This window comes from Ictalurus furcatus, chromosome 21 (assembly GCF_023375685.1).
Source record: "Ictalurus furcatus strain D&B chromosome 21, Billie_1.0, whole genome shotgun sequence".
NCBI lineage: Eukaryota > Metazoa > Chordata > Actinopteri > Siluriformes > Ictaluridae > Ictalurus > Ictalurus furcatus.
Window position 1 is genome coordinate 13,168,825 of NC_071275.1, and position 14,659 is coordinate 13,183,483.

The 14,659-nt window shown below is 38.6% G+C and overlaps 1 protein-coding gene across 3 annotated transcripts in view; it reads left to right on the plus strand.

Annotated features, from left to right (window-relative positions):
• Positions 1-534: 534 nt before the first annotated feature.
• The window catches only part of atp2b4 (ATPase plasma membrane Ca2+ transporting 4), a 124,267-nt gene continuing 110,142 nt past the window's right edge, over positions 535-14,659 (plus strand). The window contains exons 1-2 of one of the 3 annotated variants that reach the window (XM_053652658.1): positions 540-1,606; positions 3,843-3,980. The gene's annotated coding sequence lies outside the window, so the exon portion shown is untranslated. Of the gene's footprint in view, positions 1,607-3,842; positions 3,981-14,659 lie in introns of all 3 variants that reach the window. The other 2 variants (XM_053652659.1, XM_053652657.1) reach the window with 2 other exon arrangements.

The following is a 14,659-nucleotide window of genomic DNA, read 5'->3' on the forward strand; positions in this document are numbered from 1 at the left end:
AATGGCATATTTTGTGATTGGGCCCATTCTGTAGTGAAATACATGGCAATATTTACATATGATTTAATAGCTTATTTTGATAAAAATCTAAGAGTGCATTATACCTGACACCCAAATGAACACTTTACAGTTGGTTGGTTATATGACTGTAAGTCATTCCCTTCAAATGCCATTGAAGTTAGAAACGTGTTTAACAATATCGTATGTAACTTTAGAGACGGACCCTTAATTTCCGCATATCCGCGAATATCGAACGTCCAACCAACTTTATTCCAGAACAACTACCCACTTCACCATTTTATAATCGGTTAGTGTTTGCTACAAAGAGTTACCATACTGTACACCACTAGAGTTACAGTATATCTTAGTAAAACCATACTTACTTGAATTTTTTATAAAGGTTTATTAAAGATGAAGATTACTTTAAAACAAAGAAGTTTGGTTAGCTTTATTTCCACCAAATTAATTGAGGCATGAAACAGAGTCAGTCCACTTTTTCTAATGCGCTGGGAGTACATGAGAAACTAGAGCCGCCTCTGTAAATCTGCTTTGTTTAATGCTGCGTGGACATAAAGTAAACACGAATGTGTTTATTTGTGTCGCTTTTTTCAGGTCCTTTTTTGGTTCGACTTGCCTGTTGCTCTCCTAACTCAAATCTCCGCCACCTTAAAATAAAGGGCCATCTTAAAACTGACTCCAGATCGTTTTTTTTTTTTTAAATCGGTGAACAGACGTTCAATAGTCAATACGCTGATCCTGGATCAGTTGTGTTTAATAAGCAGGGCCCGATTCCCAAAACTAGTCCCTCCTTCTAACTCGCGCTTCCTCCCCCCATCTCTCTCGGATCCCAGCACTGTCATTCACTCAGCTTTCAGTTTAACACCAAAAAGAACAACAGCGCGAGCTTGTCTTTCTTCCTCACACTTCTCGCACCCTTTTGGTCGAGGGAGGTCCAAAACGAAGCGCCCACACAAGGCAAAGCGAATTATTTGCCGGGAAAGAAGTCGAAACTGTTGCGTTAGTGCTGAGCGTTAGCCTGCGCTGCTTACATTTCCTCTTCTCCTTCAGCTGCTGGATTGACGAAGCGTCCATAGCTTTCGACTTCATCGCTCGCGTGTGGGTGTGTGAGAGCGTCAATGTAGGACGTTTTTTTGTTTTGAGCTCGAGCTTTATGTGTGTAAACGCCTAGCTTGTTGACCGGTGGACTGAAGTTTAGTTTCCAGCGCACGCGCCCGAGTAGCTGCCACAGTGCTGCGTTGAGAGCGCGTGTTGCGCGTTAACATTACACGAAGACTCGTTTTTTTATTATCACTATCATTTTATTTACACGCTTACTTATTGCATGAGGTGCTTTTAGAGCAAAGCGGACTGCTTGTGTGTTCCTTGCGCCACCACCGTGCGGACAGAAGAGGCACATTACGCCTCTCGTGCACACTCGAGGAGGAGGAGGAAAAGACTGTGAATTTTGACGGGATTTTATTAAAGTCCGAGCCACTTTCATGCACTGAAAACACCCAGAGGAAGAGGTGGAGGAAGGTCAGGCCCAGGAGTGCTGCTTTAACTCTGCGGTTTCCCCCAACGAAAGAAACACCCAGGCTATAAAAAGGTTGGTACATTTCGTTTTTTCCGTGTCTTTGTTAGTCCACAGGTGTGAGTGTTTACTGTGCGTGCGTGTGTGTGTTCATGCTGCATCTTCATGCACTATTCGTGTTTTTATTTATTTCTAAATTATGATCTTCCAATGAAACTGTTTTCAAACATACTGGGCACGTTGTTTTCCTGTCAATCAAATCCATCTTGTTTGTTGAGTGTTTAACTCGTAGGAACTATTGGTTGGTGATTTTTATTTATTTATTTTTTGAAGCTGTATGTTCTTGTCTTCTTCAGAAGACAGATTGGATGCGGAAGTAGCCAAGTCATGGAGCTTCCATAACATCTCAGACCTTCCCTAATTTATCACACACCGACACACGCGGTGTTGTTTTCGTAATGCGTAAAAAGCAGTTCGGTGCGTTATTTCACGCGCACGTCGCATCGTGTGATGAAAACAGCACGCGAGCTAAAGTGTTTTTGCGGAGAATATAATGCTCGCGAGTGCGTGTGCACGCCAAATCACTGTAATTAGCCACCGGTGGCTTTAATTAACCAGGCGACTCAGAAGGCCGGGTTTAAAACGCAGGGACGAACGGGAGATTTGTATTATTTTTTTTTTCGCTGCTTCAGGACTAAAAGGCTCAGCTAATTAATAAGGGCACGCAGTCGGCGGCGCTCGAGCCGTGTGACGTCATGGCGCTAGTGCGCTAAAGGGGAAACCCTGCGGTTTGTTCTTCAGCAAGGAAGAGACCTAGACTGAACCCCAGGCGTCTCCTTACTGGACACATGGTGCATTACCTAGCGTGCTAAAGCTATTACTTGACACCCGACGCAGTGCACTTGTGTATGCAGAGTGGAGTATGTGAATGCACTGGGAATCGCGCCAGGACGAGGGTTATCACTCCTCCTCGGCACAACCCTATCCCATTTTATTTGTAAACTCTGTTGTAGTATAAACGCCACACATATTGTGATCTCTGATCATTTGTGCCATTTTGAAGTGCGTCAAAATTGCAGTTTCACATCCTTTTGTCTCTTTGTGGACACCAGTACGATCTATAAAAAGAGCCTAAAATATGCCATCAGACCTGAGCATCACGCCCAATATGTGGTTCTTCTGAAAGAATTGGAAGCACACAAACGTCTAGAAAGTCTTTATATAATCTAGCATTAAGATTTCCCATCACTGGAACTAAGATGCAGGGCTCCAAGCAAAAAAAAAAAATTAAATCTGGGAGCCGTTGGTGCCAAATAAAATTTTCAGGAGCCAAAATATAGTGATGTCATTTGACATATGATGATATCATTGTTAAAAGGCTACCTCACACTGCCTTTTCTTTCCCCTCTGTGCTGTCTGCCTTTGTTGACTCTGCCTCCCATAGTTTACACAATGTATTCTTTACATACACAATATTTGCAATGTTCAATATATCATATTGAATCATATTACCTGTCTCATTATCATATGTCTTTGATACATCCATACCATTCTTCATCAATAGAATTTCAGAGCTAAACTTTGTGAATGGTATTTCTTCCACTGCAATCATGTAGGCTATATTGAATTTTATTTTCAATCCCCTCATCTCTTTTTCTGCGACTTTCTCACTAGCACGTTGCACTGCTTTCACGATTGGGGTGGCACGAGGGACAGACCTAGCAATGACACAATCCCTGGCATTCTTATGGTTTTTTACTTTCACCATGCTTCTTCACGGTTTCTTTTTTTAAAATGACTCGAACCGGTAATGAACTCTGTTTTACCAGCAATATCTTTAGCACAAAAGGTGCAGTACATTTTCCCACTGTCATAATGTAATCAGGCGAACTCTTGCAGCCAAGCTGATTTAAACGGTCTTGTCAGGATGGGAGTCGCAGGGACGGGAAAAGACGACTCAACTCGCTGTGCTTGGCTGTCATCATCTGTAAAAGATTGCACACCGATTGAAACGGGCTGGGATGACTCAAATGTCACTTGAGAACTTTCACTGGTCGAGTTGGTCTCAACATCGTCGGCATCTGATGTAGAGGGGGCAGGGAATGAGAAAAAGTCTCGTTTGCACATTTTTGTTTTCTTGTCAGCTGGCTAACGTTAGTTAACTACGCAGTTAGCTAGCCTACATATAACGTAAAATTCAAATTCCAGTGAACTAAACCACATCAAACTAAACACCTGTAATAAAGTTAACACTTCCAACTTTTTAACCCGATAAACGTGACGTAAAACCTGTTTCTGTTCATCTATACAGCCAACGCTTCAACCACTGCAGGACAAGAGTGCAGAGTTTATTTTATTGGAACCCATACAGGAGTGCACGTGATGGGGCAGGTAGACACATGCGCAAGAGGAGATGAGAGTTCAGTAGCCTAACACAACAAGACGTATGGTAATTTCTATTTAATTTGTTTTAAAATTTTGTTTGTGGGTAATGTTGTCCACTGGCGACTGGCAAAAAAAACATGGTCACAAAATTAAAAAGTTAGTCGCATTGGCGACCATTTTAGTCGCCATCTGGAGCCCTGAGATGCCTAAACATGTTACAGTATGACAATTGCACAAAGTGAGATTCATGAAGACATGGCTTGCCAAGGTTTGTGTGAAAATCTCGAGTGGTCCGCACAGAACCATGACCTCAACCCGACTGAAAATCTCTGGGATGAATTGAGATGATGGCTGTGGACCAGGCATCAGTGCCCAACCTCTTGTGTTCTTGTGGCTGAATGAGCGCACATCCCCACAGCCATGGTCCAAAATGTAATGGAAAGCCTTCCCAGAAGAGTATAGGCTGTTATAACAGCAAAGGGGGAACAACTCATTATTACGTGTTTTAGATTGGGATGGTAAATACTCAGTAGTGCACATACTTTTGGTTAGACAATGGATATGTTCTGCCCCTGCTTTAATATAGCAGCAAACATAGTTTGATGGCACATTTTTTATTTTTATTCGGCTGTCTGTCTTCCTGCACACTATACCCATTTCCAGCTATTCATTGGTGGAGAGTAAATGGTTAGATATTATTCATTTTGAAGAGGGTGGAATATGTGAAATTTGGCAGTTATATTGCAGGCACTTTTCTACCAATCTGGGGCTGTCCAGTGCTGGGTCAGACTGATTGAGAACATGATTCTGTCTTTATAGACCACCTGGGCTTCTCCATCAGTAGGAGTTATTAATATCATTTTTTATCAAATAGTATAATATTCAGAATTATAAATCTGCTGTTGCTTTCTGGTGATGACCCTGTGACTCTTCAGCACTATCAGCACTGATGGTTGACCTTGGCAGGGTCGTTAGGTATGGCATAACTCCACAACCCACAGCATTTCATCATCTAAGATATCGTCCTTGTTAAATTTGACAGGCTTGGGTGAGGGCAGTGGTATGAAATCCTCCACAGAGAAAAAGGCTCTTGTTAAACATTTTGCTATTCTCCATGTGTTGCTAGTGATGTATCCCAAACGCTGTTGGCTTGAGTGAAAATCCGTCAAGCACATCAAGATATTAATCAGGTTTGCTCTTGCAAAAAGGAATATGTGAACATACAGGATCATATCATGGTTCTTATGCCATTTCATAGAGTCTTTAAGGCACCACAATACCATGGACGGTTATAAATTCATTTAATGCCATTTTCAGTAGAAAATCGATCATAAAACCAAAAATGATCAATATTTTGAGAAATGTCTCTGTAATATTCTTCTAAATAGATGATATGAATGCACATTCCAGGAAAACGGGTCATAGAGAAACAGATTTTTGTTCTAAACAACGAAAAAACACTTTTTTTTTTTTTTTTTTTTTTTGGAAAAACAGGTTTAAACATAAATGGATTAATACTTTTTTTGTGCTAGCAAGTGTGGTTTATAAAAAAAAAAACTGACATCTTAATGAAACATAACTTGATATTTAGAGCACATAACAAATTTTTCAGGGATATTTGACATGATGTGATTGTACCAAGTGGGCAGAGGTGTGATTTTCTTAATATAGTTTAAGATTTGACATGTTCTACATGCAATATATCCTTCCGATCAAAGAATGACAGATCAACTGATTAGATACTTATGTTACATATGACATGGCAACAGAAGCTTGCAGAGAGTCGGCAATCAGTATGTCGGTATCAGGTATTTTTTGTTTAAATTATGGAAAAGAGGTTTTTGGGATTTCATTTTTAAACTACAAACATTTTCTCACATCATCATAAGCTTGCAGTGGGGTCGAATATATTAAATTAATGCATGTCCAGGTTTCCATGAGTAAGCCTGTCTGGTTTGTGAGCAGCTGGCTCAGAGCAGTCAGGCCGTGGGTCACATTACATTCCCTTACACCGTGAAACAAATCTCCTCAGTAAATGGCGTGAGTTGTGTGGTCTGTACTAAAATGAATTGCAGGATCCCTTTTCCTGGCTGGTTGTTTATCATTACACACTCACAGATTACTCTTGTGCAAGATCCTGCTTTTTTAGCATGTTTACTCTTTATTGCAGCCAGGTTTGTTGACACAGTGTACATAATTTCAGTAGTTGCGTTAATGGTTGTATGAGAGGACATTACAAGATATTTATAGGTACATTTTTTTGTGTTTGTTTGCTTTTGCCAGGTATTAATTGTAATGATTGGGACCATACAAATCTTTTCCTGTGAGCTAATCAAAAGGAGTGAATTAACTGAATTCTGTCCAATGCGTCATCTAGCCAGTTATTTTTTTTTTTTTAAATATAGAAGTGTTATTATATTAGCTAGTTTCAGTTCCTTTTTGCTTTTAACGGTTATTCATTGTAAATATTCCAGTTTCAGCAATTGATTAAAGTAAATACTGATATAAAAGACACAGATGCAGAAGTGTGTGTGTGTGTATGCAATATATATATAATATAAAATAAAGTAACTTTTTTGGTTAAGGAAATTCTGTAGTTCAGGGAAGTGACAACCCACTCAGACCTTCCATTACAGAATGGAATTTTACATCACAAGACACTCATGCACAATCATCGGACACGTGTTGTTAAAATCGGACCTTTTCTGTTTTGAAAGCAGAATAATTGGGAACTTTCATGCCAGTTTTTGCATGCGCAGACATGCTCATCTGACTTTTTTTAGGGAAAAAGATTGTGTTGCAACAGCAATCATTCAGTGCATGCTCAGTCATCTGAGTGATTAATAAAAGGAGTCTGAGAGTAAATCTCCTGTTTATGGCTGCAATTATTGTGAATTTACTGAATCAGCTACCACTTTGACTAATCAGTTAATTGGGTCATGAAACTAAGATGACAAAACCAACAAACAAAAAAACATGTGTGAACAACATTATTTTTATTATATTGAGCAAAGTTCTTGTAATTAGAACCTTCATGCTATGAATTGTATGTGTGTAAAAGGTTTAACTTTTTTTTTATATAAACCTTCAAAATAATCTAGCAAGTTCCAAAATGTCTCCAAATGACCTCTGTAAACTGTAGAAAAAGTTGGGATAAATTGCTAAAATACAATAAATCAAATCTGGGATTTTTTTGAACCATAAAGGATCAAGAGAATTACCATTTCCAGTTTGGGAACTGGAAATGAGTTTGTAAATTATATTGCTTATTAAACTAAACAAACTAATGCAGGTCTAGTTTTTATTCCCAGTCATTCATTTATCTTCAGTAAGTATCCTGGTCTTGGTGGATCCAAAGACTGTCCTGGGAACGCTGGGTGTTGGACCTCAGCTGGGCTGCCAGTAAATCACAGAGCATAGTCATAGTTGGCTTTGATATTAAGTATGAATTCAAAAAAGCAAACAGCATATCAAAAAAGTTATTTGTGCATAATTTCCGTGTCTGTTCTCCCCATGTCCACATTGGTTTCCTCTGTGTTCTCAGATCTTCTTCTACCTCCCAAAAACATGCCAGTAGGTGGATTGGTTAAGATAAACTGCCTGTAGGTGTGAATGAACATATAAACGTGTGTGCAAGGTGCCCTGCAGTGTACTGGCGTCACATTTAGGGTGTATTCCTGCCAAAAGTGTACATGGGATAAGCTCCAGATCTACCACAACCCTGACCAGCATAAAGCGGTTGCTGAAACAAGTTAGAGTGGTTCAGTTTTCTTTACTTTCATTCCCATAACACACCCATGGGAACACAACCACATTGTAGGGCATTGCCTTCCTGCACAATTCAAATAATTTGCCAATTAAACAAAGTCAAATAATTTGAATAAGCAATACATTTGTAATACGGTAATACTTTGTTGGCGGCTAGTGTGTTCTACTATCTTAATTCCTGATCAGTGCTTGACGTGTCAAAATGACATAATCATGATTGAGTCTCTGTGCTATATTTCCTTGTGGTTGTCTCACAGTGTTGAGTACATAAAGATTTGTAACCACACATAAATGAGGACAGCACAGAGGACGATCTGAATATTTTAGAGCTGGTGGCATGTGCAGAGAAGAATGTGTGGCAACATGTTATCTAAGTGGTGTGCCGACATGCAAAAATATTTCAAATCATGTGCATCATTGAAGGCTTCTCCTTTGCTCCCATCCATTTTGTAGCAATGTCTTGTGTCAATGACTGTTTTCCCCTTAGAGGTAGTAACATGCACAACAAGTTCTGCTAGTGCAGGATCGGCACTTTATGCAAACATTTTCTGATTTAAAAAAAAAAAAAGTAGATAAAGTAGGGAATTATCATTGAGCTACTTAAATGAATATAAAATGCTTTCTTTAAATATTGCAGGCACTCTATCCCCCTGGCCCAAGGTATATACTGAAATGATTAACTGACTTAGTGTTAGCAGTAAACCCTGTTTCTGTTTCCCCCAGTTTAAATAGTGGACATGAAAGGCTATAGTTAGATTAAGAACACTACTGTGTACAGGTTTACAAAAACTAATGTACAGATTTCACGAGTGTCATGGTTTTGTTCCTTGTTCTGAATAGGCTGTTGCCAGCTAGCATGTTAGGGAGCTTGGGGCTTGAATTTGTGGTGAGTATTATTGATCATTCTCAGCACATCAGTTACGGGCACATGGTAGCGATTAGTGAGTGCTGGTGGTGGTATGGCTGTAACAGTTTTTTTTAAACACCTCAACCTCACCTAAATAAATAATGTTGTCAAGCTGATGGTAAGTAATTGTGTTCATATGATGTGAAATATATGGCAGGTTTACCTAATAAATCCTTTAGGATAAAAGTTTAGTGTGAAGTTGTACTGTGAACAACCATAAATATTAGATTTCAGTATTCAGTTGTCTCACGTAGCTTTCTAAAGGGTTATTTTTCATGTAGTGATATGGAAATATAAACCTTTTGACTTATATCAATGTCTGTCTGATTTGAATTTAAATTTTGGATTCCATTTATTTCTAAAATAAACAAATTATGCAGGTTGATTCCATGATTCCCCCCTCATAGTGATTTCTTGATATGTAACTAATAGACCACGTAATGTGATGTATAATGCAATCATGCTACATTTGTGTGTACGTTGCATACTCGGAAATGGAACATGGCTTGACTAATACATCATCAACATTGCCATAAATATCAGCCAAGCCTAATATACAACCAAAAAGTGGTGATTTCTAGCAATTTGCTGAGATGGCTCCCATTATTTCACATCATTAGTTTCTAGGAGTGGAATGTGATTAATGAAGCGCGTCATTAAAAGGGGGAAAAAAAAAATCACCATGAACTACTCCCCATGTCAGTATTTTTCATCAATGTGTGATCTTCAATTATGCAAAAATTATTTTTATATATATATATATAAAAAAAATATATATAAATACTGAGTTGACCTTTTTTAAATGCATTTCGTTGACATATTGGTCTATTTTCACTTTGCCAAATGGTTTCCTACATTACCCACAAAACCACCCAAAGTAAGGTTCCAAAGCTTCACTGTTCATTCTAATAACGCCATCAGTTCCATTGTGCTTGTGACTTCATCGCTCACTACCTAACTGTGCGTCGTATAGCTGCATTGCATTCTGGAACCTCAGTCCATCAGTTTGCTGTCTATACCACGTCTGCACAGAGTTTCTCATTAATATGACATTGGATGTCTCTGGAAAATGTTGTGTGAGAAATGAAGGACTTGGTCTTGGTGTTAGGAGCTAACAGTTAAACCTGACCGTGATCATAATATGAATAATAAGAATAGCTGTAATAAGAAGTGTTTGCTCTTGTTTTTAGGAAACCTGACTGTAAATACATCAACCAAGAAATTGGCACCTGAATCACGAAACGCATCACACAATATTATTGTGTATTTTGTGTATTTCAGGGTGGAGTTTTCCTACAAATTGCACTCAATAGGTGCATTCTCATTTTCTCATTCTCAATGTTTGTATAAAGAACAATCTATTGGTCATGCTTTCAATGTTTAATAGATCTGCAGTAAAAAAAAAAAAATGTTTGCAGTAAGAATTTTTTTTTTTGTTCCACTGACATATTAGGCTTATGGTGTAAACTAGGTATGCAGCTTCTGTTAAATCAAAAAGCCTCTTCCAGCATGTGTGTGCATTAGTGTTGTACACTTTACATAATCCTGTGGGTGCGGATGTTGTGTGTGTGTGTGTACAAAGCATAACCAAGAAATTTTCTTTCTTAGTGCGAGCTCAAGCTGAGCACTACGGTTTATTGTCGAACATATTAAACTGCGTTCACTCGGCTAGCAACTGTTCCCTCTAATTAAGGGAGAGTGCTGTCTTCTGCTCCCTCCCCACCCAAAGTAGATGGAGTCCAGGAATGAGGAGGCTTGAGCCATGTGAGCACGACTCTGTGCTGTGCCTGCAATCCATAAATGGTTCTGTGTCACACACAGAATGCGACCAGACGCACTTACGAGAACGCGCCGAATTGAATATTTCATGGACCTTGAGGTGGCTAGAATACACATGGAGTGAAGTGGTTGAGATGCTTTTCGGCAGACTACATAAGAAGAAATGCAAATTATAGTTGTAATGGCTACATGCAAATTTTTGGTGTTCCTGTTGTTGGGACCTTTGGGGGTTTCCCCCCCCCCCCACCGAAGCATTTTCTTGGAGAAAACCTTGGAAAATGTGCTCTCTTACACATTAGTAACTTAAACTTAATGTCCTGTAATCTTCCACAAAGCAGTTCAGAGAAGCGCATTCCCCACACGCTTATATTGGCACGTCAGCAGGTGTGTTGCACGCGTTTCGTCACCTTTGCCCTTTTGTGCATTCCAGTTTGGTGTTAGTGCGAATATTAGCACCTTTTGAAGAGGCCAACAGTTGTTTCCAAGTCAAGGATGACTGTGTAATGATTAATGAGTTCAGCTGATTCTTGGCGCGCTCTCCTGCCTATTCTCTAATAATGCAACGTTAGCTTATGCTAATTGAGCTCTGCAAAGAGTCCGGAGAGTGTAACGAGCTGAGCATGACTACACCTGGAGATTATCTCAAGGTACAGTAAAGCATTTGTAAGAAATTGTGTACTTTTTGTTCACTTTTGTGCTTTGTAACACATGGTGCAGTTTCATTCGGGTGGAAAGGATCATTTGGAGGATTTTTGAGAGCATGGTGTCCACTGAGATGATGGCAGCAACCTGCCTGTGACAGATGCTTCCACTCGTTGGTCTGAATTTATTATTTATGTGTTCCTTACACAGCAAGCTTTCACACTCATGTTGTTATCAGGTGTGTACGGGACAAATGGGATACGTTTTCCTCCTTTTCCATTACCTGTATTAGGGATGGAACCAGTATTCAGAATGAACACAGGTTTTATTTTGCCTATTGTCAGTAGTGTGCTCTAGTAGCCTGACCTAAACACTGCCTTACTAAGCTCCAAAATAAAAACCAAATTTCTGTATACTGCAAAAGGAATATGCTTTTATTTATAGATCCGGCACTCCATATAGCTCACACAGACCATGCGCTGTGCACAGGGCAGCATATCTCTGCCTTTTGTTTTTATTCATCAATATTAAATAAGAATCTTCGCAGGAAGTCAGACAGGCATTATAGTGGAATGCTTTGACTAGCAGAAGCACTGCGTTCCAGCATTGTGGTAGATTCTGCTAGCGTGTTGGCGAATTTTTCTGATCTTTCTGGAATGTAACAAATGAAAAAACTAAAGCAGGTCTGATTGAATATTATTAGGTTGTCAACTGGAAAGATGTTTTGAATGAAAAATTATTTATTTTTCCAGCAGGACTTTTTAAAATTATTATTATTATTTTTTTAAGGATAAGATGCCCATTTAATTGAGTCATGTGGTCTGAAATGGATCTTTTTTTTTTTAAAAAAATCTTATCTACACTTAAATTTTTTTGCATGAATTTAAAATCTCAGAATGACGTGTATTTGTAAGGATTGTGTGTTTTTATGTATGCAAGTACATAAGTTTGTGGGTGTATATGTGGGATCCCCCTTGAGCCTTTAGGACAAGCTTCCAAGTCTTGCTTTGAATGTAATCAGAGCATAGCACATTGGCGTCTACTGAGAGGGTGGATAAGGGCGGGGTGAAAGTCACCCACTCACTGAGCTGAAATGTACTAAACATGGCAGTCTGCAGCGGCACAGGACTGAATGTTTATAGACGCATGTCTTTAGAAAAATAATAACAGTAAAGATATTTTTGTAAAACACTTTCTGGTACGTGGAATGCATCTTGCAGTAATTAATGTAGCATTAAAGAAAGCACATCTGTAAAATAGAAGGATTTCATTATTTTTAAAAAGTGACTGTGCTAACTGAAATAAGTGAGTAAAAGCAAATTTAAAGTTAAAGAAAGGTTGTTAAAATAGTGATCAATAGAAAATTAGTTGTAACAAAACAGTGACGCCTAAAATTTAAAGAAATGCCACACTTGGGTGGTTGGCAGCATGACTGAAATTTACATCATGATACTTTAAGGCATTTCTATGATTCACAGTATATTTCATGACATTTAGACTTGCTTACAAGTTCCCATACATAGTGAGTTATTTAAAACACTGGGACACTGAAAAAAAGCCTGTGCAAACATTAATGTTCTACAATTTTTAAGTCTTAAACTCTAATCAGCTGCTTCCAATCGGAGTAATTATTATAAAATTTCTGACTACACTTGGAATATCTCAGAAAACTATATTTGTGACCTAAAACACTTAGGTATGTGCTGTTATAGGAAAATAGACTAGGTGCTGAGGCTCGAGGTGGATTTATTTTCCTGTAACAGCACATGCTGATGTATTTTATTCCTCTTACACTACAGCAGTTTGCTAAGTTTTTTTTTGTAATTAAAGAGTGACACATTATACTTTTTATCTCTTTGTAGTTACATTTAATGTTCCTTTTATCACTTGCGTTACAGCAGCTGCAAACATTTTGTTTCCTCACTTCATTTCCCGAAGTTAAGAAAATGCAGCAACTCCTCTTTACTGAGAAACTGCCTGTGTTGGAAAGGTTAGTTACAGTTGTATCTGTTTAACTGTTGTGTCCCAAATGACGTACTATACACTATGCACTTAGACTATTCACTATGTACTCTACCATCTAGTGTATGAATTTTGAAGGGTAGTATCGTCTCAAATAGAACACTAAAGTTTTTTTACTAAACGGAAATATAAGACTTTTCCCAGGCGATGACACATGACGTCAAACGCATGTAATGCGACTCCTCTAACCTTGGCAGAATACCCAAAGTCAATGAAAACGAATTTCGGCATGTCACACTTTTTAAAAAATGTTTTATTTACTATTTTATTTTGAGCAAATTTGAGCCAGTGTCAGCTCCTGGTAGCCCCTCCCCTCTTCCGTTACGTAAGCAAAGCTGCGATCGTGTACCAACATTCCACACTTTGTTTTATCAGTTGAATAAATGCATCATATGGGTACTTGAAGTGCACATCTTTGTTGGAATTTTCAGTGTGAGCACATTACTCACACTATTTATTCTTGCAAAATGGCACTTTCTAACTGTTAGTGCTGATACTGGAGATAAATACTTCAAAATACCTGGGGTGGTGTAATGCAGCCCGATGCGAGTTACTGTTACTATACAAGTCCTTGTGTAAGTCGTTGCTATAGAAATGATAATGTATTAGATCGAGTGCATTAATATAAACCGCATGATTTGCCTACTGTCAGACTCATGCTGTTATAGAAAAGAAATCATAATTTTCTGACACTTCATATTTGAGAATTTAACACCGCTGTGGTCATTTGCCTCTTGCTATAATCTGCTCTTTTCTGACAGATCCGAGCCTTCTATTGGTTAAGGTTAGGATTTGAGGAAGACAACCTTCATAAAAGGACATGTTCTAGCCAGAGCTGCATGGGAACTTGATTCGAGTCATCATGCTGCTTTTCAGGCCCACGCAGCAATTACGCTTACATAATGATCACTGCTGCTCTCCAGCTGTTGGATGTTTGAGTCAATCGGCAGGTCCAATTTTTGATCTACAGGCGGAAGGGGTGAAGCAATGAAGGTGATCCTGAATGGGAAAGATTGCACAGAGCGGTTTTGCTCATCACGTCAAGTAGAGCCAGTTCGCTTTGCAAGGGTAGTTTGGAGAATGAGAGTTGAGAGAGAGGGGAGGAATGTAGGAGGCAAGAAATCTTTCACTGAGAGCTTTTCAATCCTCTATGGAGAGCACTTGCTTGGAGAGGGCTTAGAGCTCATCATTCCCACACATGTGATGGGAAGGCTGAAGACTGCACTACTCAGCAATCGATGTCCCATTTAGCCAAGGAGTTCTCTTCAGATTTTCCTGCAATATCATTGCAGCATTTGTTTAAATGTAAAGTACTACAAATAATAGTTTTTTAAAAAAAATTCAGTTCACAAATGCTATTTTTTAAATGAAGAATTACTCAATACACAGTGAATGAACAGTGAGTTCATTCAACAACAAAAAAACTCTTCTCAAAGAATTATTCTAATGGATTAAAATCATTTCACCTAATAATTCTCACGTACATTTGTTCTACAAATGTCAATCTTTGTTCTGTTGTGCATGTTGTCTGAGCCATTCACATACTCTATAGGCACTGATGTATTTTATTGAAAAGCTTTTGTTTATAAATGTTTTATTTTGTAGAATTTAAAATTGATTTTAGC